Here is a 27,958-nt window from a genome sequence, read left to right as displayed (position 1 = left end):
CCGGGAGTGGGGCCACACCTGGCCACAGGCTCAACTGCTGGCTCCCACCACAGCCCAGCTGTGGCTCCGCTCCTGCCCCAGCCTCAGCCCCCTTACCCCGTCTGCATCAGCCCCCACTCCAGGCCCCAGCTCCGGAGTGGGGGGAGAGAGGGGGAAGGAGGGGCAGGAGAAGCACGGACGGGGTAAAAGGGAGCGTGATCCTTAAAAGTTTGGGGACCCCACTGGCTTAAGCCCAGTTTAAACTAGGAAACTGGGAAAAATAATTGCATCATTGCCCAGCAAGTCCAACAAGCATAGAATGAATTTTTTTGGACTTTGGATACAGCCATTCAAAACGGAGGAATAGAGTTGGTCTATCCACTACATCAAAGTCAGTCTTCTGCTACAGAATGCTGCATGGCCAAATGGACACGGACTGGTATCTGCAACTCTGCATGCTTCTGGCTGCTTAATGCTGCAAGCCTACAATCCTGAATTACTAACGATTTTCATATAATTGAATGTTTTCATCTTGTTTATACAATATTGAAAACTGAAGTGTGTCATAACACTTATAACTTCCTTGAGAAAATACTGAACCAAAATGTATAGACATTCCAATATTCAGTATTATTACATACTAGTATTATGCCAACTGCAGTTTTACTTTATTTGTACAAACCTTAATCAATCTACAGAACCACCGTTTTATGTAACACTTTGAATATGCAACTAAAACTAAGTAATGTGATGTGAGCTAGTATTAATGGGGGATTTTAACTTGCCTGATATCTGCTGAAAGACTAATACAACAAAACATAATATGTCCTGCAAGTTCTTAGCATGTGTAGGGGACAACTTTCCGATTCAGAAAACTGAGGAAACAATTAGGGGGTCCATCTATTTTGGATCTGGTGTTGACCAACAGGAATGGAATTAGTTGCGAACGCAAAGGTGGTCAGGAACTTGGGAAGAAGGGATCATGAGATAGATGAATTCAACATCCTAGGAAAGGAAGACATGAGAACAGCAAAACAAGGACACTGGACTTCAGAAAGGCAGATTTCAACCAACTCAGAAATAGTAGGCAAGGTCCCATGGAAAGACCAATTAGTAAACAAAGGAGTGGAAGGGGGCTGGCAGTTCCTAAAATGATGCAATACTTGATGCTCAATATCAAGCTATTCCGGTGCAGAGGAAAGAGAAGAGTCATAGGAGGCTGATGTGGCCACACAAGGAGCTTTTTAGCTATCTAAAAACCAAAAAGGATACATATAGGAAATGGAAGGAGGGGCATGTCACCAAGGATGTATACATGGGAATAGCACGAGTGTGCAGGGACAAAAATCAGGAAAGTCAAAGCTTGAGTTACGCCTGGCAAGAAAAGTTAGACAACAAGAAGGGGTTCTACAAATACGTCAGACAAAAAAGAAAGATCAAGGATGATGGGCCCACTGTTCAGTGGAGGTGGTGAGCTAGATAACAGAAGATGCTAGGAAGGCAGCGCTGCTCAATGTCAACTTTGCTTCAGTCTTCACACAAAAAACATGTGACCAGAAGACTAGCAAAGTTATCATAGACAATAAAGGGGAAGTGATGCAGATCAGGATAAGTAAAAGATCTTCTGACTAATTTGAATGAATTCAAATCAGCAGGGCCTGATGCTATTCACCCAGGATGCTGAAGGAATTACCTGAAGAAATCTCAGAGACCCCAGCAATAATATTTACAAACTCATGGATGACAGCAGAAGGGCTGACATAGGGTCCATCTTTAAAAAGGGGGGGGAGGGGTGAAGGAGAAGCTGGGGAACTATAGACCAGTCAGCCTAACCTCGATACCTGGGAAGCTACAGAATAATGTATAAAACATTCAATGTGCGATTACCTGGAGGATGAAGGGGTGATCGCTAGCAGCCAGTATGGATTTACTAAGAACAAATCATACCAAACCAACTTGATTTCCTTCTTTGACATGAACAAGGAGTCCAGTGGCACCTTAAAGACTAACACCTTTATTTGGGCATAAGCTTTCATGGGTAAAAAAAACCCACTTCTTCAGATTTGCCCAAATAAATCTAAGAAGAAAAGGAGTACTTGTGGCACCTTAGAGACTAACAATTAGTCTCTAAGGTGCCACAAGTACTCCTTTTCTTTTTGCGAATACAGACTAACATGGCTGTTACTCTGAAACCTACCAAATAAATCTGTCAGTCTTTAAGGTGCTACTGGATTCCTCGTTACTTTTGTGGATACAGACTAACACAGCTACCCCTCTGATTCTTTGACAAGGTAACTGGTTTGGTAGATAGGGGGAATGCAGTGGACATAACATACCTGAACTTTAGCAAGGCTCTTGACACAGTCCCACACGACATTTTCATGAGTAAGCTGGAGAAATGCAGGCTTAGTGGAACTACCGTTAAGTGGCTACATAATTGGTTAAACAGCCATAAACAAAGAGTAACTATTAATGGAATGATGTCAGGTTGGAAGAAGGTCTCAGGTGAGGTTCCACAGGAATCTGAGTCCAGTGTTATTTAACATCTTTATTAATTACCTGGATGTAGGAATAGGGAGCAGCATACTGATCAAATGTGGAGATGACCTAAAGCTAGGGGGAGTCGTTAACACTTCGGAGGATAGAGCTAAAATTCAGAGGGATCTTGATAAATTGGAGAATCTGGCTATAGACAGCACAATGAAATTCAGCAAAGATGTAACGTGCTACACATAGGGAAGAAAAACCAAAATTTACAAATACAGAATGGGAGATAACTGGCTTGAAAACATCACTGCTGAGAAATATCTGGGAGTTGTGGTGGATCACAATCTCAACATGAGTCAACAACATGATGCTGTTGCAAAAAGCAAAGACAATTTTGGGTTGCATTAACAGAGGCAGAGCATGCAGGTCATGGGAGGTGATACTACTGCTTTACTCTATGCTGGTTAGTCATCAGCTGGAGTACTGTGTCCAGTTTTGGTCACTAGTTTATAGAAAGGATGTAGAGAAACTGGAAAGGATCCAGAGGCAAGCAGCAAAGATTATCAAAGGGATGGAATGCAAGCCCCATGAGCAAAGACTGAAAGAATGGGTATGTTTAGTTTGGAAAATAGGAGATTAAGGGAGGGACATGACAGCGATCTTCAAATACTTGAAAGGCTGCCATAAAAAGATGGAGAAAAGTGGTCAGTCTCTTGCCACAGCGGGCAGGACAAGAGGCCATGTGTTCAAACTACAGCACAGCAGATTTAGAGTAAATCTCAGGAAAAACTTCCTAACTGTAAGAACAGTAGGACAGTGGAACAAGCTGCCTAAGGAAGACATGGAAGCTCCTTCATTGGAGGTTTTCAAAAAGAGGCTGGATAGCCATCTAGCTTGGGTGGTTTAGACCCAACAAATCCTGCATTTTGGTGGGGATTAGATTAGATGACCCTTGCTGACCCCTCTAGCCCTATGGTTCTATAAAACAGTTTTTGAAATAGAAAATGCCTTTAACTGGGTCTAGCTAGCTTTTCCCATAGCAGTAAAAGCCATTATTTTACCTGGTAAAAACCACCGCCAGTTAACACCCTGCCATCCCTGTATCAATCCTCTGAACTTTGTATAGGTGCATAAAATCTTTAGTGCAATGGTTCCCAAACTTGTTTTGCCGCTTGTGCAGGGAAAGCCCCTGGCGGACCGGTTTGTTTACCTGCCGCGTCTGCAGGTTCAGCGGATCACGGCCAAACCTGCAGACATGGCAGGTAAACAAACCGGCCCGGCCTGCCAGGGGCTTTTCCTGCACAAGCAGCAGAACAAGTTTGGGAATCACTGCTTTAGTGTAATAATTCTGCTAATTTGTAGTATAGCGAAAGGTAAGTCAAAACAGTACACAACATCTCTGGACACATTCACTCTGCAGCCCACGCAAAATATCAGATTTCCCTCACTTGAGAGTCTGCTGAAATGGTCAATCTGTTCTGAAGGCCTTTGGAAGTCAAAATATTAAATGGTTTAGAATGCCAGTAAGACTTGAATCCCACATTACTTCATGTAGTTCTCATCAAACTTTTAAAAAAAAAAAATTTTTTAATGACCCAAATGGTAAAGTAACCATTTTGAGAAATCACATAGTAACTGCATAAGAAATCTACCTTTTAATCTTATGGCTCAATCAATTGTTTGGAGACCCACTTAAATTAATCTTATTGAAGCTCAGCTTCTCATTTCACTGTTACCAGTGAGGGAACAGAAAGTCTGCCAAAACAGCAAGATGCTATTAGGCAAAGAAAGCCACAAAATGATGATATGTATGCAGGATAAAGGCAGTGTTCTGATTATTACCACCACCTATTTATATTACAGCAGTACCCGACATGTCAGTCAAGATAAGTGCCCCATTGTATTCAGGGCTGTACAAATATAGAATAACGTCCCTTATTTTATTTTTCAAGTCTAAAATCAATACCCCAATCTAGTTAGTGTAATTCTATAATAAAGACAGGAAATGTCTCAACTAACTAGCGACTACATCATCCCCAAAATAGTTATTTTTTCCTGTTGAGGTAGCACTGTAAAAAACAGCATTATAAAGCATTCTATTGTCAAAGAATGTTGGACAGTAAAAAGAGCTCACGACACTTGCTTTGCAGAGAACTGCTGCCAAATGCTGCCAGGTCCAGCTTCTCTTCTGTCTGGGCCACCGGCCAGTCACTAATGTTTTAGGCACCTACTAATTTTTAGCAGTGTAACATACTGCATAATACCACCCAGACAGCCTTCCCACGACGACGTGAGGATGCTTTACTGAACTTTTATCTCATGCTTTAACATTTTACTATTGTTTCCATAATAAAGGTAATGTTGATCTTAGCCTACTACTACTAGGAGAAAGGGGATATGGCGGTTCACAAGACCATCACTTCAAAAGCGAATGCCCATATTTCCTTTCCCTATACAAATGCTTTCACTTTACTTTTAAGTTGCTTCTCATATTTGGGAACATGATGGCAGAAACCACCACATACTTGGTACAAAAACTACATTTAAAAAATGTTAGTGTCACTTTGGTTAAACTCACTGAACTAGTTTGGCATGTCAATAGAATCATTTCTTGTGCCAACAATTTATAACAGCCAATACAGGTCTTCAAATGCATCTTCAGAATCATATTACTGGATGCAAGTTTTCACAATATGCATATTGGAAATCTGTAAAACAGTTTAAGTTGCAACTTGTCAAGTTGCTCCCTCCCCCATCCCCACAACTGAACAGGATTCAGTTACCTACATAAGGAGGATTAGTTGTAGAATTACACTTAGACTTAATACAGACATTTATGTACTACCATCACTGTGGCATCCGATAACTTTACAAATTCACTGAAGTGAAAACGAAGACACTAGACAGACATCAACTGAAATATCTGACCCATAAAAAGTTTAATAGTGCCAAAGAATATATTTGCAGGGCAAAACACTTTTACAGAACGTGCTTTGATAGTGTCATTTCACTTGTTACAACTCGCCAAATTCAGAAGTGCATAACGTCCTTACAGTCTTTCCTGTTTAGCTAGTGCTGACTGAAGATTTATTAATAAAACTGGCAATCCCTACATCTACAGGCTGTATTGTTCAAGTTCATACTATCTTTAAAAAGGCTACACCCAAATCTGATTCTGCTGGCCTTGGTTTGCAAAACTCCCATCAAAAAGTCAGCAAATGTTGTTTAGGAGGACGGAAGGATTGGGTTCATATATACATAATTCTTCTTGCTATTTGCAGGGCATGGAGTATTTGCTTGAGCCAACATTAAGATTTTGCAATAATATTTATACTCATGAATGATAATACCAAGAAAAAAAAACATGATTTCATTTGTGTGTAGACAGACACAAAACTGTGCAACAGTTATTAACAGACCTTCCCCTTGCTAGATTCTTACTAGTAATTGTATACACAAATGTATTTTTCCATAAAAAAATTCATGCAAAATCTTCATGCAAAGGGTTATTTTCATATTGCATTTTTGAAAGTGTACATGCTATGCAGAAAAAAAATGCAGGTGTAACCCCCATGCCTGCTTGGTGTGGTGCTGTCCCCCTATCGTGGCACCGAGACCATTTAGAGCAGGGGTGGCCAACCTGAGCCTGAGAAGGAGCCAGAATTTATCAATGTACATTGACAAAGAGCCACAGTAACACGTCAAAAAGAAAAGGAGGATTTGTGGCATCTTAGAGACTAACAAATTTATTTAAGCATAAGCTTTTGTGAGCGACAGCTCACTTCATCGGATGCATACAGTGGAAAATACAGTGGGGAGATTTATATACACAGAACATGAAACAATGGGTGTTGCCACAAGTATTTTTCTTTTTGCGAATACAGACCAACACGGCTGTTTACTCTGAAAACTGTAACGAGAGCGATCAGGTAAGGTGAGCTATTACCAACAGGAGACGGGGCTTTTGTAGTGATAATCAAGCAGTTGACAAGAACGTCTGAGGACCCATGGATGGGTCATTACACAAAGTAAAACTACTTCCCCATGTTTATTCCACACACACACACACCCCCAAACTGTTCCTCAGACGTTCTTGTCAACTGCTGGAAAAGGCCCACCTTGATCACCACTACAAAAGGTGTCCCCTCTCTCCTGCTGATAATAGCTCACCTTACCTGATTACTCTCGTTACAGTTTTCAAAGTAACAGCCGTGTTAGTCTGTATTCGCAAAAAGAACAGGAGTACTTGTGGCACCTTAGAGACTAACCAATTTATTTGAGCATAAGCTTTCGTGAGCTACAGCTCACTTCATCGGATGTTACAGTGTGTATGGTAACACCCATTGTTTCATGTTCTCTGTGTATATAAATCTCCCCACTGTATTTTCCACTGCATGCATCTGATGAAGTGAGCTGTAGCTCATGAAAGCTTATGCTCAAATAAATTTGTGAGTCTCTAAGGTGCCACAAGTCCTCCTGTTCTTTTTGCGGATACAGATTAACACGGCTGTTACTCTGAAACCAGTAATACGTCAGCAGCCCCACTCATCAGCTCCCGCACCCTGCTCCCAGAGCCTCCCACACACCAGCAGCCCCGCCGATCAGCACCTCCACCTCCCTCCCCGCACCTCCCAATCAGCTGTTCTGTGGCATGCAAGAGGCTCTGGGGGAGAGGGGGAGGAGTGAGGGCATGGCAGGCTCAGGGGAAGGGGCAGGGCCTGGGGAAGAGCCAGGGGTTGAGCAGAGAGCACCCCCCGGCACATTGGAAAGTTGGCACCTATAGCTCCAGCCCCAGAGTTGGTGCCTATACAAGGTGCCGCATATTAACTTCTGAAGAGCCACACGTGGCTCCAGAGCGACAGGTTGGCCACTCTTGATCTAGAACTTGATGAGTCTACTACAGCCTTGGCTAAGAGCCAAACAGCTTTTAGCTCATGCAGTAGAGACTCATACATTTAGTTCCAGAAGGTCCCAGGTTCAGTCCTTCCCGCTGATGACTGGGGTCCATTCATATTACACTGGTAGGTATTGTAGTTCTGATTATCTAACCTTAAATTTGCCTACACCAGACCTTCCCATTGCTAAGGTGCTGAACCAATGGCTTGAATTATTTTAATTTGCCCTCCTACAGAAAAGTATGTTTTGATCATGTATTCAGTACTTTTTTTTTGCTATATCCTCTCCACACCGTTCAATGATCACTATCTGAATGCACAATAAGGTGCCAATGCAGACTTTGACCAACTGAATGAAATTCAAAATTAAAGAGGCTAGATATACTAGCATTAACATCTCTAGCATAAAAATGCTTAGCTACTGATTAATAATGTATCCATAATATACCAAAGCTTCAATTTATGAGATCTACTACATGCTAATAGGGTAATGACAATACTTTACATAAACATCAGACAGAAGTAGACCTGTTCAATAGGTTAACATACTTTCACACATGTAGACTATGTAGGCTTTTTTTAACATATGGCCTTAGGGGCTAATTCAGCAAGGTGCTGAGCACTCTTAATTCCCAATGAGTTCTTATATGATAAAGTACAGAGTAAATAAGTATCTACAGTACTGAAATTACATTACTGACATTAACCGGGGGGGGGGGGGTCGGGGGAATCAGTGATAACTGATGAACAAATACTTTCAAGAAACCGATTGTGAAATCAACATCTAGTCAGACACAACTTTAATTACACCCCTTTGTATTATGCAACATATTTCAGAGACTGTTTTCAGATGAATTACAATCAGAGTACAAAAGCAATCCTAGCTGCCTCTTTGCATGTGAAAATCAGATACAAAGCTGGTAATATCAGGCAGAAAATATTGAGGGAGATTATCAAACAAACTAAAGGATGATCTAAATACTGTACTGCTGAACAACAGTATCTAAAGAAAGACACACACAACTCAAAGATTGAGGCTTCCATTCTCAATCCTTGTTTCCAGATGCCCTAGGACTCTATTTTCCCCACTGACAAATAGGGAATATCCAGAAATGCGCAATGTGAGAAGATACGAGAATTCTAAATGCAACTTAAATACTCCACAGCCCTTGCTATTGTCTCAACCCTCAAAACTGGGTGTAGATTAAAGCAAAGACAGTGATACAACTCCAGCATCCATTAGATGACAAGTTTACATTCTTAAGATATGGCAGCACAACAAAAAGGTATGTGCATTAATAGACTGCTGATGCACATCTTGGGTATATTGCTTTGGTCTTCAGCTGCACAAGACATACACCATCAGAAAGTCAGATCTGGCTAATTGCTAGCAGAATACAAATTAGTTTATTTTACATTTATTTTTTTAAATGACCTTTGAAAAAAGTTTGACTAAAAAAAAGTCACTCATCTTCTTGTAACTTGTTCTTCGAGATATGATGTTCATGTCCATTCCAATCAGGTGTGTGCACGTGCACAGCAGCGAGAAGATTTTTCCCCTAGCAGCATCCATTGGGTTGGCTTGGTCGACCCCTGGAGCCGCGCCTTCATGGCGCTCAATATAGAGCCCTGCTGACCCGCCACCCCTTCAGTTCCTTCTTGCCGGCTACTCCAACAGAGGGGTAGGTGGGTGTGTATTGGAATGGACATGAACACCATGTCTCAAAGAACAACAGTTATGAGAACGTGAGTAACCGTTTTTTATTCTCAGAGTCCTTGTTCATGTCGATTCCAATCAGGTGACTCCCAAACCTAAGTTTTGGAGGCGGGGTCGGAGTTCAGATGTCCACTGACTGGAGCTCTGCTCTGCCAAAGGCCACATCATCTCTGGCCCGCTGGGTAATTGTATAATGCGCAGTGAAAGTATGTATGGAGGACCAGGTCACCGCTCTGCATATTTCCTGGGTAGGAACTTGCGTGAGGAACGCTGCTGAAGAAGCCTGCGCCCTGGTGAAGTGCGCTCTGAGTGGAGGCGCAGGCACCTCTGCCAGGTTGTAGCACTCTCAGATGCAGGACGTGACCCACGATGAAATTCGTTGGGAGGAGACTGGAAGACCCTTCATCTTGTTGATGAATGCGTAGGATAGAACACTGGGAGGAAGATGTCCTGGTTGATGTGAAACTGGGAGACAACCTTCAGGAGGAAAGCTGGATGAGGCCTGAGCTGAACCTTTTCCTTATAGAACACAGTGTAAGGAGACTCTGATGTTAAGCCTTGAGCTGAGGTTATCACCACCAGAAACACCACCTTGTACGACAGGAAGAGCAAGGAACAAGTCGCCAGCGGTTTGAAGGGCAAATCTGTCAATTTGGAAAGGACCAGATTAAGGTCCCAGGTCGGGGCCGGTTGCCAGAGGCGCAGCTATAGACTGTCCACACCTTTTAGGAAACGGGTGACCATCGGATTGGCAAAGACTGACCGGCCTTCTGTGCCTGGACGGAAGGCAGAAATGGCTGCCAAGTGAACCCTTACTGATGACATGGACAGTCCCTACTGCTTGAGATGGAGAAGATAGTCTAGTATAAGTGGTATAGGGACGAGCGATGCTGCGCCGACCAAACTGAAAACCTCCTCCACTTGGCAAGGTAGGTAGCCCTGGTGAAGGGTTTCCTACTGCCAAGAAGGACTTGTCTAAGCGGGTCTGAGCAGGAGAGCTCCATCAGGTTTAGCCATGGAGCTTCCATGCCAGCAACTCGAGGTTCGGGTGCTGGAGACGGGCGAGATCCTGAGTTATTAAGTCTGGGAGGAGCAGCAAGGTAACTGGAGCTTCCACAGACATTTCCAGGATCAATGTGTACCAGAATTGACAGGGCCAGGCTGGAGCTATCAATATCACTGAAGCTTGATCCCTCCGTATCTTGAGGAGCATCTTGTAAAAAAAGAGGAATAGATGGAAACGCATCTAGGAGATGGCCTCGCCATGGGAGGGGGAACTTGTCCGCGATGGAGCCTGGGCTGCGATTCAGGAAGGAGCAAAACTGCTGGCACTTCCTGTTGTGTCACGCCCTTGCCCTTCAGCTCCTGAGGAACCTCTTCCACTCCCCCAAGCAATAGGAACGAGTGCACCTCCTGTATGAGTCGCCGCTTGTGAGAAGGGTCCCTGAAGAGGCATGGGGAAGGGGGGTGAAAGGGCGGGAGGGCCAAGATTTGCTAATACTAACTACACTAAGATGTAAACAACTATGTACAATGGACACTGCTAATGGCGCTTGCCATGGCAAGAGCTGTGAGAGGTTCCAGCTAACCGTCACAGACAGTAAGAAGGAACTGAAGGGGTGGAGGGTCGACAGGGCTCTATATTTTCTGCCATGAAGGTGCAACTCCAGCGGGGTCCCAAGCCGACCTGACGAATACTGCTAGGGGAAAAAGCTTCCAGCTGCCATGCACACACGCAAATACCTGATTGGAACCAACATGAACAAGCACTCGAAGAACTTAATCTATCCTTTCAAAATGAGAAGCAGTCCCGGGATTAAAGAAAATAGTGGAATGAGGACACCAGGCTTTTCTTTACTATGTAGTATATACACAATATAAATTTTAACCTTGACATAATTTACAGGTCCCACGAACTAACGCACACTTATTCTTATACAACACTTCTCAAGCATAGATCTGAAACAACTCAAAGGTGGGTAAGTAATATTATCCTCATTTTTAAGATAGAAAGTTGAGATGATTTGCCTAAGGAGCTGACACGAAAACCCAATTTTTTCCTACCTATCTGGATCCTTTTCCTCATCCCTCAGAAGCCCAGCTGCCCTTTCAGCAGATTGTGGCCCATCACTCACTTTGAACTAACTATCTATACTAAAAACCTACATTAGTAATGTTGAACCTGTATAGATTTTATGATAGAAAGTGCCTAGAGATCCACAAACTACTGTTATCAACAGCAACCTTTTCAAGGGAGAGAAGGAAGGGGAAGTGCATTGAATGGGGAGAAAGAAACAGAGGGAACAGTTTAAAACCATTGCATTCTTCTCTATCCCCATTTCTGTTCACCACATGCCCAGCTGCCTTTACTCTATAGTCTTCTCCCAGCAATTTAAGGTCCCACCTGCACAAACATGCACCAAAAGTTCAGCCAGCCACTTAGAATATGGCTTTAGACAAGCTATACGCCCAGCTACTAAACATTAAAGTGCTGTGTTTGGACAAAGTTTTAATATGCTTACCATAACCTCTTAATTGTTAAACATTTCCATATCTTTTTAAATAAATGCCCTAGTAACATTTGTCATGTCATACCTGCTACATATAAACTCAAACATACATTGCTTGGATGTTCCACAATATCCAAAAGATGCAGAAATCCACCCGCCCATATTTCAAAGAACAGTCAGGCACCACTTACTACATACTTGGGAGGAAAAAAGGTGTAAGAAATATTTATTTGTTTAAAGAACATTCCTGAGCAATGCATGCAGTTTCATAGATAGGGACATCTAAGTTTCTCCTACTATACGTACTGTACTTAAAAACAAAAATGCAACCTCCTGAATATTTGTAGGTTTTCCTTATATAGCTGCAAATTTAAGCCAGACCGCACCAATTAAGTAACAGACTCCATACGGACTTAGAACGATTTTACCTGTTTATCTAGATATCCGATATATTTTACTCTGCTACTCCACAAATCAGTTATGATCTTCCATACATTGAAAACTATCTGGAAGAAGCTATTTTTGCTTTATCCCTTAAGAACAATCAAGCTTCATTTTAGTCCAAAATAAAATAAGTGGGGGTTTTTAAATGTAAGTTTGATAAATGGACTAATACAATCTCTACTTCTACATCCTGCTAGGCCTTTTGAATTCACCCACTAAGCAAACTATTCACAAAATTGTCTCTTGACACAGACAGATATAAAGGGGCATACATATTTCCACAAAGAATATTTTGATCAATAGTTATATTTGAATGTTACATAAACAGTGCGAAATGGAAGCGGTTTCTCCTGTTGGGGGTGCTTACTAGACCCACTATAGCTTGGGCCCTTAATCAGCATTATGCCATGGTTAGGCATATTTAGAACAAAAAGTTACCTAAACTGGTCTGCCTATTTTATAAACGGAACATCAAGGGGGAAGGGGGGGGGAAAAAGAGAGAGAGACAGCCATCTTTGTGGTTTTGGATCATCTGACAAAAAAGCTAATCAACTGCACAACTATCTTTGAAGAGCATTAGCATTTTTATGAAGTTTCTACATCAAAATGGTGAGATCAAATTGGAGTGGTTCCATGGATGTAGCCAGAGGATATAGGTATATTTCACGAAAAGGCACTCCCCACTGAAATGGTTGTTAGAATCACAGAACTGTTGCAACTAATTGTAACAGCTATAGTAGCATCAAAGATTAAGTAATCCTAAATTTTTGTATTTCCTAAAATAAAAGTCTAACAAATCAAAATTCTTTCTGTCCCACATAAGCAGCTAATATTCTGTCCCACTTCTATGGAACCAACACCACCACCAAGAGGGAAATCCATGTCTTTTGGGAGGCCAGAATAACGAGTCAAGATCCACTGTTACAGATCAGAGGAAAACCCTTAAAAAAAGGGTTAGAAAATTCAACATTGTGTCCCTATGTTTAATTCATGTTGCCTTGTGACAGCACAAGTAGCTGGCAACAAGACACTAGCAATAGCCAGGTAATAGGGGATAAGTTAGGGTCAGAAGCATAACCTGAGCTTTAAATATTTCTGCTTTAGTCAGTCCACATTACACCTTTAAGGAGACAGTAAAACTACCTCAGTTCCACATGAACAGGTGCTGGCACAATACAAAGAGCTATTCACAAGCTCTCTTCTATGCCAGACTGCACCTGCAGTGATGAAGCACACAAAGAAAAGGCTGCTCTTGACCAAGAAAACAGCTCGCATAAAAATTCCCAAATAGTGTCTCCAGTCACCATAGAACATTTCAGATCCAGTTACGTTAGTCTCGTAAAACTCTACACACCCACTCAATTGGGATGAGTAAGTTTACTCACCCATCAAAATGATCTGTTTCTTTAGAGGATCATCCTAAGGGTGGCAAATTTTTATGGGTGTTTGTTCAAGATCGGGTTACTCATACAATGCTCTGGCAGCAAGACGCAGTACTTTACCCACTCTGATGAATGAAACAAATATCAACCTGTAATCAGTGCCTTTATCCTTTCTCCAGAAAGAGCTGCTATTGCTCTCCCTTCTCCTCCTGGACCTGGAATTTCAAAATCTCCATCCTGAAACGTGAAGCCCCTTCTACTAAGCAACTTGAGGAAGAGAATGGACGGAAGCACTTTTATTTACTTTGCACAGAAGCCAAAGTGAACATGAAAGCAAGAGTGTAAAACTCTGATACAGACACAGAAGAGCATGGAGCTGAAAAAGTGGTGGCCGGGTTTGACTGAAAACAGCTACAACCAAGGCTGTCGGGGTAAAGCAAATATGTCTCCTTTCTGCAACAGTCTCAGAGCGGTCTGACTTCCCAGTTGGTTGTTTCTTCTGTGGTCTCTCCAGGGAGTTTCCAGACAGTCTTGCCTATAACCCTTGCACACCGCTCCCAGGCACCATCCTCCTCAGCTTCTACTCTCTCTGCACCAGGGCAGGCGCTTGCTGTGGCCAGACCCGAACCCACCGGGCTCTGTACTCGTCGGGCAGCCTGACAACTGCTAGAGGGAGTCAGAGGCACAGGGTGGAGGAAAGAGACCAGGAGACTGCACAGACCGGGCGCTCCCCCCAGCCGAGATCCTCCAGGAACCCACATGGCCCCGAGGCGAGGCAGGGGTCAAACCGGTGGCGGGGGGGGGTTGGAACAGTGTGTACAGTGGGGGGGGGGGCTGAGAGCCGTGACCCAGACGGTCACCCCTGCGTACGATGGAAACCACCTCAAGCCGGGGGGGGGGGGGGCGGCGGCCGCTCCCCAGCCCCACCTGTCAGGGGAAGCCGGGCCCGCAGCCCCTGGGGGGGGGCAGCCGAGCCCCCGCAGCCGGCCCCGGCCCCCCAAGCCCCGGCCACTGCGCGGGACACGAGCCAGCCCACACGCCGGGGAGAGGAGACCGAGACGGCCCCGGAGCCGGCACAGCCCCTGGCCGGGTCCCGGCTGCCAGGCTGCCCCGCCCCGCGGGCCCCGGCGGCTCCCACCTGTGCAGGGCGGCTGGGCGCGGGCCTCCCTCGGCGCGGCAGCTCCCGCCTGTCCCCGGCCCGGGCGGAACCAGAGTGCGGGGGGCTCCGGGAGGCGGCGACGTGGGGCCGCGCCGAACCCCGCCCCCGCCCCCGCGGCGCCCCCCCCTCCCCGGCCAGCGGGGCGGGGACACGCGCGGCCCAATCCCAGCGCGCCGCCCCCAGACCGCCGGCCAATCACCGCGCGCCGCCCCCAGACCGCCGGCCAATCACCGCGCGCCGCCGGGCGCGGGGCTGGAAAGCTGCGCCCACAGGCAGCCGCGCTGAGGTAGGAGCGCTCCGCAGAGCTGCCGCCGGCCCCGGCAACGGGCGCCCCCAGACCCTCCCCGGCGCCCCAGGTCGCGGCGCCCGCAGCCCCTTCGCCTCGGGTCCGGGGCACCTGGCGACCGTACACCCGCGGGCGGGGGAGCCCCGGAGCCCCCCGGAAGTTCCTACCTGCGCGGGGCGGGCGCGGCGGAACCACAGCGCCGGGGGGCGGGGAGCGACTCCGCCCCCACTTCCCGCGAGAACCCGGCGGGGGGCGGGGACACATCGCCCAATCACAGCGCTCCGCCCGCAAGGAGGGCGGGCCAGCGTGGGACCCGCCGTCCAATCCCAGCGCGCCGGCGGGGCGGGGGCTGGGGCTGCTCGCGGAGCGGGGACACACGCGGCGCCCGCCCAGGAGCGGGGCTCATGGGAACCCCGCCAATCCCCCGCCCCCTCCTCATCTCCCCAGCCGCGCCGCCGCCGGCGGGAGCCGGGCGCCGGGCACGTGGCGCTCCCCCGCCCCGCTCCTCCCCTCGGGGGCTCCGGGCGCTGGCCGCTGTCGGCAGCCGGGACCTGGGCTAGGTGGGCCCTTGCTCTGACCCCGCCTGGCCGCTCCGCTCGCGGTGGCCGCTGGCCCTGGGCTGGGCGCGGGGGCGGACGGCTGGAACCCTCGGCCGGGCTTTGTCCGCCCTCGCACGCCGCTCAGGAAAGCGTTTGCCCGTCAGGGCTGTGGAAAAAAACCCCGCCCCCGCCCGAAATAAGTTTCACAGGCAAAAGAGCCGGCGTGGACAGAGCTGTGGGGGCGAGAGAGGCTCGCCCTGGCCTAGCTTCCCCCTGCTCCACCAGGGCGGTTTAATTGTACGTAGAGCAGCTGCCTGGGAGACCGTCCAGGGGCGCAGCTGCAGTGTAGACATAGCCTTGGGGTGCCACAGGGAGTGAGAAGGGGAAAAAGAAGCTTCAGAGGAGAGCGCTTTAGACTCCTGTCTTTAAGGAAGTCCCCTTTGAGCTGCCATCGACCTGGTGTCCTCCATGGCCTTTGTGCTCTCTGTTTCTCACCAGCAGCCCTTAAACACCTGCTCTACCCACAAGTCTTTTAGCTGGGGGCTCAGACACTGGTATCCACCTCCTATTTCCGAGAGCCTGGGTTGCTGCTCCCAGCCAGGCTCTGCACCCACATCACAAGAGGTGGGGAAAGTCCAACCACGTTACAGAGTCCCCAGCCAAACCTTCTCCCAAAAGCGTGAAGCTTGAGCTTCAGCCTCTTTGTTCTCTTTTCATCAGTGAGGACCTCGAAGTGGTTACAGAACCCCCCCAGCCTCAGTCGCAGCCTCACCATACACCAATCTAACTGCCCCATAGAACCTAGTCATGATGTGATGACCACGTCCTGGTGCAGCTTCATGAAAATTGTTAGGGTAAGGACCCTTAGGGTGGGGCTAATACACAAGATATGAAAACTATCCTAAGACTATCTACTCCTGCATTCATAATGCAGCCTTAGGGAGTCACTGATCCCCTTTCTAAACCATAGTATGTGGGCACATTCTCCTTAGATCATTCAGAATGTGTCTCTTTTAAATTTCAGATATCTTGGAAGGGAAAATCTGAACCTGTGTCCCATTAACACAAACAGGTTGAGTGTGATCTCCATTTAAATCAGCATAAAAACTAATATTGTGGATGCACCTGTGTAAACACTTGAGTGACTGCTTGGGGACCACGTGCTCCTACGGTGACTCCACCTTCACCGGTTTCCTTGAACGCTTCTTTTAGGAGCAGCATGAGGTGTGGGAGTTAAAAACATGTAGCCTGACATTTCTCCCCATTGCATCCACAAATCAGTTTGGAACCCTGGTAGCTAGTCTTTGGTGGGTAACCACTACAGCCAACAACAGATTAATGTAGTTTCCTATCTTCATGTCTTGAGTCATGCATCTTGCCTACATACTGCTGCCAACAGGACTCTCAGAGAGCCACCTTCAGCGAAGTGAGTAGGCACTGTGCTCAACTTGTCTCATCTAACAGTTACTGAATGAATATTTCACACTGAATCTCAAATTTTGTAAGTGCAAAAATTAAACCAATTTATCTTTTTAAAGCAATCTTTTTATAGCTATGCTCTTGGTGTTCCAGATTTCTCTGCCCTGTGGTTTTAGGAAGAATACAGTACTATCAGATTTTTGTTTTTTGGAAAACCTACTCAGTCTACTCTGCACATTTAAAATCCTAAAAGTTAAAGATACTATATGATTCTTCTACAATGTAGTGCTTTGAAAACACTGTGGGCCACTCCTTAATTGATGTAGTCTGTGTAGCTCTATTGAAGTTAGCCACACAGTCCACACCCTGTAAGGATCTGGCCCCATGTAATCTTCAGAAGTATTGCTGTTTTAACACCCCTTTCAGAGAGCAGGTATCTTTTCAGTTCATTAGAGCTGTAGCAGGGCTTCAGCTCACAGCCATAGGAGCCTTCTGAGTCTCCTCAAACATCAGTGCTCTATGCTTCCATTCACTTTGTACATGTGCTAATTATTTTGTCAAGAGGAATTATAGGAAAAATAAAGAGATTCATAACTACATATGCTGGGATTTAACAGCCACATTTTTCTTCCCTCGCTTAATAGCCTTAAAAAAAGAGAAGAAAAATAAATTGAAACAAAATCTGAGATACTTTCAATATGTTTAATTCATGTTCATCTCGATTAGTATAGAGATATTCTTGGCTAGTGCTGTGTGAAAATTGCAAAAAAAATCTTCACAAGGTTTCTCAGCACAAATCTCAGTTTAGTTCTGGGCTGCTTCATGGCTCAGAACTTTAGGTTTTCACACAATTATTGCATTGAAACATGCACAATTCCACCACTTCTACAGCTCCCCTTCTGCAAACCTTTACTACCTGACTAACAGTGCTCACTACTGAGAAAGGTCCTACATAAAGTAATAGGGTTATTTGTAGCAGCAAGCACTTCATCATCTAGATAGTAAGGCATTTGCAGGATTGGTTTTTTTGTCCCAATCCATGGATAAATTCTTAGGGTCAGATCACTGGGTCCTATTAGGGGCCAGTCCACTGCCCAAGATAGAGTGCAGCAGTCTCCAGCCATGCCCTGGTATGTTCTTCCATGCTACTGGGTGCTGGGAGAAGGTAGAGGAGAGCCAGCTTTACACTATCTGGGGATTTCCCTATGGCAGGGATCTGACCACATGGCCTTTACATTCTCACTGGCTTATTGTTTGGTCAGGCTTCCTCTGCCAGTCAGTTCCAAAACCAGACCCTGGGCTTGATTTTCTTCTCATACCATTTTTCTGCTGGTATTACACCAGTGGTAACTCAGGATTTACACTGATGGGGTAAGGAGAAAATTATGCCCTCGACCTTTAATCCAGCCTTACTTAGATATTTCAGGTCCAGGATTCTTTCAGTTTTAGTATAAACTTCCATTGCTAAATTACAACTGTTGCCTGAGTCACTTAGGGCTAGATCCACAACGGGGACTTAGGTTCAGCACTGCAATGCCTAACTTTAGGCACCCTGCCACCTACTGGAATCCACAGCACCAAGGTACATGCCCAGGCTCCCTACACCAAGGGAAGAGTTCGGCACCTAAGAAGGGGAACTGCAAAAGCCAGTAAGCTGAGGCCTGGTCTACACTACACAGTTAGGTTGATGTAAGGCTGCTTACATTTAATTATGTCAGTAGCTACATTAAAGCCTTGTCCCACCAATGTAAATGCCCTAGTACACCGAAGTCAGAACTCCATGAGAGGTGTAGGGCTTATGTCGGTGTAGTTAGGGTGACGGAGTGTCTCTGTAGACACTGCGTTGCTTTCATCAGCTATTGGCTGTCTTGTCATACTGCTCCATACTGGAGCTGTTAAATTGACAAGAAAGGTGGGCAGCTAGAGTCCAGCTGCCCTTGGCTGTCCACTTCCAGCCGGGCTCCTGCCCGGAGGCTCCCCATTCCCCACTTCGGGAGCCATGAAACCCGAGCGGCTGCCCCCCACTCCTGCCCTGGCTCACACTTTGCCTCTCTTCAGTTGGTGGAAGCGCTCCTGGTGAGGATGCACACCATCGACAGGAGGAGGGTCGTGTGGACATCAGTCACCACAGTAATTAGCGTGGTGGTTGTAAGTCAACCTAACATAGATTGACTTAGGGCTGTAGTGTAGACATCCCCTGAGGCGGAGCAGGGATTTGACCCCAGCTAGCCTATGTGAGTGCTCTAACCACTGGGTGAAGGGGATTCTGGCATGGGTCTCTCACTGTCTCCTGTTGAAGCTGTTCCATTTTATATAAATAATTAAATAGCAATTGGAACAGGGACTTGACTCTTCCTAATTCCCAGTGAGTGCCCTAACCACTGCCTAGAAAGCCATTCTTGTACTCTCACTGGCTACATAAGTTTTTCAGACACAGTGGAACAGCTTCAACAGAGGAGACTGAGGGAGATTTACCCCCACAATACCCCCATCTAAATACATGGGAGAAGAGAGAGCTGGGTTCAGATTCCTACTCCATAGCTGGTAGAGGGAGGATTTGAACATAGCTTGCCCACATTTTGGACAAGTGCTCTAACCCCCTGGTTACAAAGGTGATGCAGTGCTTTCTACTCTCAGTGTCTGGGATCTGAGCACACCTGTTGGATCCAGTCCCATAGGCAAGACAGGTGGGAAAGAGCTAGTGTAAGGATTCCAGTAGGGATTAGGCACCTGGGACATAGGGTATGTCTACATTGCAGCTGGAAGATACAATTCCCAGCTCAAGTAGACATACCCACGCTTGCACTGATCACGCTAGTGCACTAAAGACAGACGCATACCAACTTCCATCTATATACACTGAGGATCTTGGACAGGATTGTACTCAGGGCCCCTAGCCCAGGGGCGGGCAAACTACGGCCCAGGGGCAGGCAAACTATGGCCCGGGGGCACATCCGGACATTTTAATCCGGCCGTCAAGCTCCTGCCGGGAAGTGAGGTCCAGGGCTTACCCCACTCTGGCACTCCAGCCAGGGAGCAGGGTCAGAGTCTTGCCCCACTCCACACAGCTCCCAGAAACAGCAGCATATCCCCCCATACAGCTCCTATGCATAGGGGGCTCCACATGCTGCCCCCACCCAAGTGCTGCCCCCACCGCTACCATTGGCCGGGAACCACTGCCAGTGGGAGCTGCAGGGATGGTGCCTGTGGACAGGGCAGCACGCTGAGCCGCCTGGCTGCATCTCCAGGTAGGAGCTGGAGTGGGGACATGCTGCTGTTTCTGCGAGCTGCTTGAGGTAAGTGCCACCCAGAGCCTGTCCCCCTGAACCCTTCCTGCAACCCAAACCCCTGCCCCAGCCCTGATCCCTCTCCCACCCTCCCAACCCCTCAGCCCCAGCCCAGAGCACCCTCCTGAACCCCCAACCCCCAATTTCGTGAGCATTCATGGCCCGCCATACAATTTCCATACCCATATGTGGCCCTTGGGCCAAAATGTTTGCCCACCCCTGTCCTAGCCCATCGTGCTGTCTGTTCAGCAAACAACTGTACTGTTATTTTTAACAGTCTAGCACAATCAAAGCTAGTGTATGTCTACCCAAGCTGGAAGTTATGTTGCAGACATACCCGTAGATGGCTGTATGCATACCCAGCAGAAGAAATGAAAGCACCTAGGAGACTTTAGCAGCAGAAACAAAGGTGCCCTCAGGGTTAGACAGCAGCTCAGGAGGGGGATTTGAGGATCTAAATTTTGGATTAAGGCACCTAAATCCCTTTGTGTGTCTAGCGCTTCATGAACTCAGGAGGATAATGGTAGATTGACCTTTCACTGATTTCAAATTAACCAAGTGAAAAAGCACTCAGTAAGGGCCTTAATTAAAGCATTATCTTAATTAATCACTTTTGGACAAATTGTAGAAGAGGGAAAAGTATCTTATGGTGCTTCATTGTTATGTTACTTAAAATGATGCTAAAGGTCACATGCAATTGAAGGGTCTTAAAATTAAATTGTGATTCTGATGACTTTTCAAAATGTGAACAGAATTATTTTTCAAGTTTCTCCCAAAGATTGCTTCCATAGTCACATGCACACAACACTCCCTCTTCTAAAGTATTCATTTTTTAAAAGTTACATAGGGAAGGCAGAATCGTAAAGTAAAGTGCAAAGAAATGTGAGGATTCTGAAAGGTTATTGCTTTTTCTTTTTTTTTAAAAAACACAATAGGTACTTATAACCGTAGTCATCGCAGGAAGTCACTTTCAGAAATTCACAGTTGCAAATGAATTCAAAACCCATAGTGATGCGTTTACATTCCTGTGCCAGATGTAATAGGTCATATACAATACATTTCTTATATTTACCACCTTTTGAATTAGAAAATCTCAAAGTGCTGTACAGGGAATATAGTTCAATATAAATTGTCAGTTTCCCCACATTAAAATAAAACAATAAAAAAGAAAACTTTAAATTTGAAGGCCCAGTTCTTTTATCGTTGGGCACACTGGTGTACTTAATGCCACAATTACTTCTTAAAGTAAGGGTAGCAGAATAGGCCAAATGGAGCTAATGGAATATTACTCCCAAGCAGAGTGTTTCAAAAACTCAGCACATAGAAGGCAAATGTCCTTGCTTTAAAGAACTTCAGCCTATTTGGTTAGACAATCAAAAGCCAGTATCAGTTCAGTACAACATGTAGAAGGGGAATGAAGTATAGAACTGTGCAAAATGCAACATTTAGCTTGACCAACTAATCTTAAATAGATTATCATAAAGGTTTGAAAAGTTTACAAGAACCAAGGCAATTTCACAATCTGTTTCAACCCTTTCCTTAAGTAGAAAAACCACTACCTTTACACCTAAATACAAAGGAGAAATAAATTTCTTAGAGATGCCTCAGCTCCTCTTAAGTCAGCATTCTTCCACTGTAGTCCAGCCATGCCTGTTCAGCACACAATCCACAGCGCAGTCATGCCTTGTGCCCCGTGGTATCCTCCAACAGACAGTCTGCCTGGGTCAGATCTCTAGCATACACATTTCGCGGTTCTTTATCCAGTTGTTTCTTTTGTGGGCAGTTGTTAGCACTACAGCATCTACTGTGACAAAATGTTGAGGTTATCCTTGGCGCTTGCTACGGAAGTCCTCAAGGAAATAGATACTGTAAAGCCTTGATTTTACAAACATTTAAATCTTATAAATGACCAGTTATACAAACTAGTTTTCCCACCTGAAAAAACCCCACATCACAAAAGTGATGTTGATGAAAAACAAGTCAACAGCTCTTCCCATCCTCATGCCTTCAGTGGTTTGGAAATCACTGCAGTGGGGTTTGAAGGGCAAGAAGGAGGCAATACAGTGCACCAAACTACAGCCTATGCACTGTACCTACTCTAGTTTCGAGATGTTCAATTTTATGAATCTCTCAATCCTCAATTAGATTAATAAAATAGGGGTTCTACTGTTAAACTCTTGTTTAAATGACCGCACAACTTTTCGAGGTCCTCTACCATCATTGTTGGATCCTTCCATGCTCTTATCTTTGGAAGCAGCACCCCAAATCCAAATAACTCTGAGGTTGAGGCAGGTTCAAAAACCTGGATTCAGGTTATGTGGCTTGGGCCACCCTCAAGTTTAAAGGCACATATCACCAAGACTGTAGGCAACACCAAGGACTGCTGTTGATTGCAGTGCTTTGTCACCAACTTCATCACTGGAAAACTACTGGATTCCTCAGCAGGAACAGGATAAATGAATCCCCAGTCTCACACCCTGCTATGTGAATTGGGGCTTTGGTATTCAGTCACAATTGTGCCTTTGGGGATATACTTTTTTTATTCAGGCAATATCAAAAATACCATGAAGAATAAGCAGAACCGGAGAAAAGTCAGATTTTTTACCTTCCATAAAAAGAAGAGTCTTAATTTAGAATGGAAATATTTTATTTAGATTTCTTGGATTTATTTGGACTATCCTCCATTGTGGCTATTTCACTTTAAAATACTGAATGAGAATTCTATGTCAGAAGGTGATTAGGTATGCTTAAAAGTGAGAGTTTTAACAGATTTTCTCTGCTCGGGTTTCAGCAAAGCACAGAGGGGTTTTCAAGTAGAGCCCTAAGTATTATAATGCATTTAAACAGCATTTAAAGGATGTGTGTGATCCCAAAGCTAAAATGAAAATTTATTCTGCATTTATTATCTTGTTTTTACAGATTTTCTGCTGTGCGTTATTTGGAAAATCCTTTACTTCAGACAGCCAAAATATCAAGTTCAGTTATTTTCCTTTCAGTCTTTTACTGAGTTGGGTTCTAAGGTGATGATTCATGTATTAATATGTGGTTATTAGATGACTCCTCTACCTCTACTGCTGTTATCTGTCTTTGGCAATGGAAAAAAGAAAATTCATTCTTAAAATCTCGGCAACAAATGGAACATGCATAGAAATCAATCCTGCTCTCATTGACGTCAAAGGAAAAAATTCCATAGACTTCAATAGAAATAGAATTAGGCCCATATATCACCTATTAGTTTGATTTGTAGTGCTGAGAAAATCCATACATCTGAAAGGGAAAAAAATGTATCTGTTAAAAATAAGTCATAGGAATTAGGTGACTGTTGATGATATTTATCTCAAATAGGGAAAAACAAACATTACAGCTGTCAATTATAAATATTGGGTAGGGTACCTATTACCTAGAGCAGAGGTTCTCAATCTTTTTCTTTCTGAGGCCCCCCCAACATGCTATAAAAACTCCACAGCCACAGGGGGCCTTGCAAAGCTAAGTTGCTCAGGTTTCAGCTTCAGCCCCAGGTGGTGGGACTTGGAGCCCTGGGTGTCAGCCCCAGGTGATGGGGCTTTGACTTTCTACCCTGGGCCCCTGCAGGTCTAATGCCAGCCCTGCTTGGTGCCCCCCCCCAAAAAAAACCTGCTTGCGGCCCCCCAGTGGGCCCCAGCCCTCTGGTTGCAAACCACAGACCTAGAGGTCCATCCGAAATTAGGGCCCATGCTACTATGAATTGTGCATATATGTACACATACTAAGAGACAGTCCCCAGTCCAGAGAGATTACAATCAAAGGCCCCAATTCAAGATAACACTTAAGCACGTGCTTAAGGTTAGGTGCATACTTAAGTGCTATCCTGAATAGGGATGCTTTACTGAATTAGGGCCTAAATAAACAAGACAGACAAAGGCAGTACTATTATCACCACTCTCTAAAGAGGGAACTGAAGCAGAGAGTGAGATAAAGGGCCTGATTTTCCAAGCACCCACAGGGCTCGTTGACTTCATTGGAGTTGTGGGCATTTCTCACCTGTAAATAACCAGCCCACAAGTGACTTGACCCAGGTCACACAGGAAGTCTGGGAAGGGAACCCAAATCTCCTGAGTCCTAGTCTAGTATCTTTAGCACATATCTGTCCTTCTCTTACTCACTGGAAGCTTAGTATTTGCATGTCTCAATCTTGTAAACTTCCTTAAACACAAAAGGATAAACCACTGAAAAAAAAATCGAAGAAGGCACAAAACTCTCCTTTGCCATGATACTGCCAAAAACTTGACAATGGATAGGCTGCTGGTATGTGGTGATCTCTGCCTGTCATGCCAACCAATATTGTCTCATTGTGCCCTCATACTCCCCTTTTTAGGTGTCTGTAGCCATCTGTTGTCTCTTGTCTCATACTTAGATTGTAAGCTCTGGGGGCAGGAACGGTCTTTTTGTTCTGTGTTTGTACAGTGCCAAGCACAATGGGCCCTGGTTCATTACTAGTAATGGACCAGGGCCCATTGTGCTTGGCACTGTACAAATACATAATAATAAATACTACACTTTGCTTTGCAAGTTAGGTTCCCATATTACACCTGAAAGGTTACAGAGCACTTAGTGAGGTTACATGTTGACATTGACTTATACGTTCAGTCAAGGGTTTTGTTAACATTACAGACCACAAAGTCAAAGCTCAAGTAGTCCAACAAATAGGAGACTGAATTATAATGGTAGTTTTAAGCCTTTGACAATCTATGTGTACACTCATACAGGAGTTTTTACAGGCAGTGAGATTTACATCCTGCTGCAGATATGGGGGCGGCCTGCAAAGCATGAATGATAATATGATGGAAGCTGCTGATTGTGGGGCATCGTACACTGTCTGTAGACAGAAGGAGAGGTGCATCACAACACAAGGAATAATTAAGAACACAGATAGCTAGAAACATCAAATTACTAAGAATAATAACTCTTTATAGTCATCCTAATTAAATAAATGTTGAGTGCCTAATGGCTTGCCATTCATTTGTTTCGGAAGTAGCTAGTACTCAAAATGCGACTTAAAGAGTTATTACTCTTTAATTAACTTATCTGCCACATACGTTTCATGGTGAGCTTCCGTCTGTTTTCCACTCCCGTTGCTTTCGGTGCAGCCTACAGCATGTAACTGTGGACACACACATACCCTGGTCGGCAGGATCTAGAGTCCAGTACATTCTGCCAAGAAAGCGGGGCCCACTGGAAGCCAAGAGCAGCATTATGATTTCTGTTAGCAGAGAGAGAAAAGTGAAAGTCACTGTCAGTCCACGCTGTTCACAGAAGACAGTCATCTTATGTAGTTCAATGAGGTTACGGATACCAATTTTAAAAAATCCCCTCAATCATAATACCAGTTCCTTATAAACAGATTTCAAGTTGCGGGGGGGGGGGGCGCTCCCAAGCCCCCTCCAGACTACAATTTAAGTTATTTACAATGACCTGCCCCCCGTTTGTAGCACTTGAGGATTTCTCCAAGCAAACCAAACAACCATCAAAAGGTCCTTTTTTCTCTCTTTCCTTTGAGAGAGAGGGGAATCAGAGGAAAAGGAAAGCAAAGGTGGTCTGTCTCTTATGCAGTCTTTTGGGGTCACCCCTTTGGGGCTTGGCTTATCAGCTGATACCTTTAATTAGAGTCTGCCTCCAGCCCCTCCTCTTAGATCACCATGCTTTATACCTGGTCCATGCAGTCTCAGGGACAGTCAGGCCTGAGACAGGCACTATCATGGCTGATCTGTTTCTGTGCTCAGCTGTCTTCTTTATATTCGCTCCCCTTCCAGTGGCAGGCTGTCTCTTTTTAAACTCCCCCTCCCCACCCCTCCAGACAGAGCAACCTTCCAGGTGTGCCTGGTTAGTGCTGGCTGAGCCCTGAAGAACTCAGTAGTCTCCTCTTTGCTAGAGCGAGGGGGGGGGGCGAGGGGGAGGGGTTGTCGCAAAGTTGTTGACGAAGCTCATTGAAGTAAAGCCGATTTCATTCTCCCTCCCACCCCACCTTGCCCTCATCTTATATGGTAGATCATTTGTGTGACAAAACAGAAAGAGCAACCCCCAACGCTCAATATAATCTTTGTACCCTGTCAGATAAATGATGAATGAAGAACAGGGATAATGTGATATCTACTGGTTTTGCTGAAGTCTGTTTGATCACCGGCCATTGGTATTCCGCAGGAGTTTCTAATTGTCACTTTGTGATATGTAGCAGTGCTGTGGTTAAATGCACGGGGTCCTGTATCTGTTATTAACCTTTATGTTGTGCCTCCAGCAACTAGGGCAAAGTAAGATCAGAATTCTGATCAAGTTATATTTAATGCACTGTTTCTCTCGCTTGACTAACAACCTAGTATTTTAGTTAAAAATTGAAAAACAAGAAACGGGAAAATATTGATGACTTAGCTATGGTAATGTCTTCTCTTTACATATCTCATGCTCGTTTTCCATAGGATGGGCCCCAGGTCATTGAATAAACACTGCGATTTTGCAGGTAACATATCAGTAAATCACTGTCTTTCAAAGCATTTTTACTACACCATTGCTTGAAAATAAGGATTTCATTTCATTCTGAATTTATTACTATGACTATGCTACTATTTATCTCAATGGCTCTGGTGTACATTATTAATGGGTTATTTTATTGTTCTTCTATCCACGGGGAATCATATAGCCAAGGAATTTTTGTATTAATCACAGAATCTCTTCTAAATTAGAGTCTAAAAGTTCCACTATCAGAAGGTTTGGGGATGTTTTTGTTAATACGGTACCGAGAAAACAGCTACTGTTGAAAGAGTAGCAGAAATATAGATTGTCTTGTTCAGAGACAAGTGTTGTTTATCCCAATACTCAGGTGAGTTTTCCAGCAATGGGTCAGATCCTGAGCCGACGTAAATCTGCATCACTCCATGTGAATCACAGATTCACACCAGCTGAGGATCTGGCCCAACCCAATGTTTTCACTTATCAGGTTTCAGAGTAACAGCCGTGTTAGTCTGTATTCGCAAAAAGAAAAGGAGTACTTGTGGCACCTTAAAGACTAACCAATTTATTTGAGCATAAGCTTTCGTGAGCTACAGTTCACTTCATCGATGAAGTGAGCTGTAGCTCACGAAAGCTTATGCTCAAATAAATTGGTTAGTCTCTAAGGTGCCACAAGTCCTCCTTTTCTTTTCACTTATCAGGGTCATTTAATGCCTAGGTGTAGGCAGGCATATGTGTTTTCTGCTGCTGTTCTCCTCCATTGAACCTTTCATTAAACAAGTTAGCATCTGAAGCTGCAGTGATGGATTATGACAGGTTTCAGAGGAACAGCCGTGTTAGTCTGTATTCGCAAAAAGAAAAGGAGGACTTGTGGCACCTTAGAGACTAACCAATTTATTTGAGCATGAGCTTTCGTGAGCTACAGCTCATGATTAGTGATCATACAGGTGCAGCGGCAGGTCTACCATAGGAGATTAAGGGTTTACTGCAGGCAGGGGAGCAATAGATTGACCAGCATGTGTACATGTTACAAACTGCTAGACATTTTTCAGGCATAGGTATCTACTTCTCCATCCCATTACGCCAGACTTGTGCTGGCATGTCTCCACTGAAGTCAGCAGAGGCATGCTGGTGCGGAATGGAGATTCAAGCCCCGCGTAAGAACCTGTGGGTTAAATTCCCCTTCTGCTGACCTTCTGACCAGGGAGGATTTCACCTGTGGGAGAGAAAGTGCTTCTGTCTAGAGTGGCAGTCATGTGACCGAGGCCTTCCTTTGGTTTGAGCACATCTCTCTGGCGCTGCACGCCAAAGCCACAAGCAAGTTATTTTTGCATCAAACCATAAAAAAGCACAAATCCTCTGTTCTGTAATTAC

The 27,958-nt window shown here is 45.1% G+C and overlaps 1 protein-coding gene and 1 long non-coding RNA gene across 6 annotated transcripts in view; both read right to left on the bottom strand.

The window, feature by feature from the left end:
* GLCE (glucuronic acid epimerase) overlaps positions 1-14,642 on the bottom strand; it is a 110,662-nt gene extending 96,020 nt beyond the window's left edge. For 2 of the 4 annotated variants that reach the window (XM_073304483.1, XM_073304482.1), the window contains exon 1: positions 14,553-14,642. The gene's annotated coding sequence lies outside the window, so the exon portion shown is untranslated. The remainder of the gene's footprint in view (positions 1-14,552) is intronic. The other 2 variants (XM_073304485.1, XM_073304486.1) reach the window with 2 other exon arrangements.
* Positions 14,643-21,073: 6,431 nt separating this feature from the next.
* Positions 21,074-25,885, bottom strand: LOC140895137 (uncharacterized). 2 transcript variants are annotated; one of them, XR_012154117.1, is made up of 4 exons: positions 25,791-25,885; positions 25,180-25,343; positions 23,333-23,371; positions 21,074-21,905 (listed from the first exon to the last, which is right to left on the bottom strand). It is a non-coding gene; the product is annotated as an uncharacterized lncRNA (long non-coding RNA). The 2 variants fall into 2 exon arrangements; XR_012154116.1 differs by lacking the exon at positions 21,074-21,905 and having other exon boundaries at positions 22,790-23,371.
* Between the last annotated feature and the right edge of the window lie 2,073 nt (positions 25,886-27,958).

The sequence above is a fragment of the Lepidochelys kempii genome, chromosome 10 (genome assembly GCF_965140265.1).
Source record: "Lepidochelys kempii isolate rLepKem1 chromosome 10, rLepKem1.hap2, whole genome shotgun sequence".
In the NCBI taxonomy this organism is placed as follows: domain Eukaryota; kingdom Metazoa; phylum Chordata; order Testudines; family Cheloniidae; genus Lepidochelys; species Lepidochelys kempii.
The sequence above is the reverse complement of the archived record's forward strand: the minus strand, read 5'-3'. Positions and strand labels throughout refer to the sequence as shown.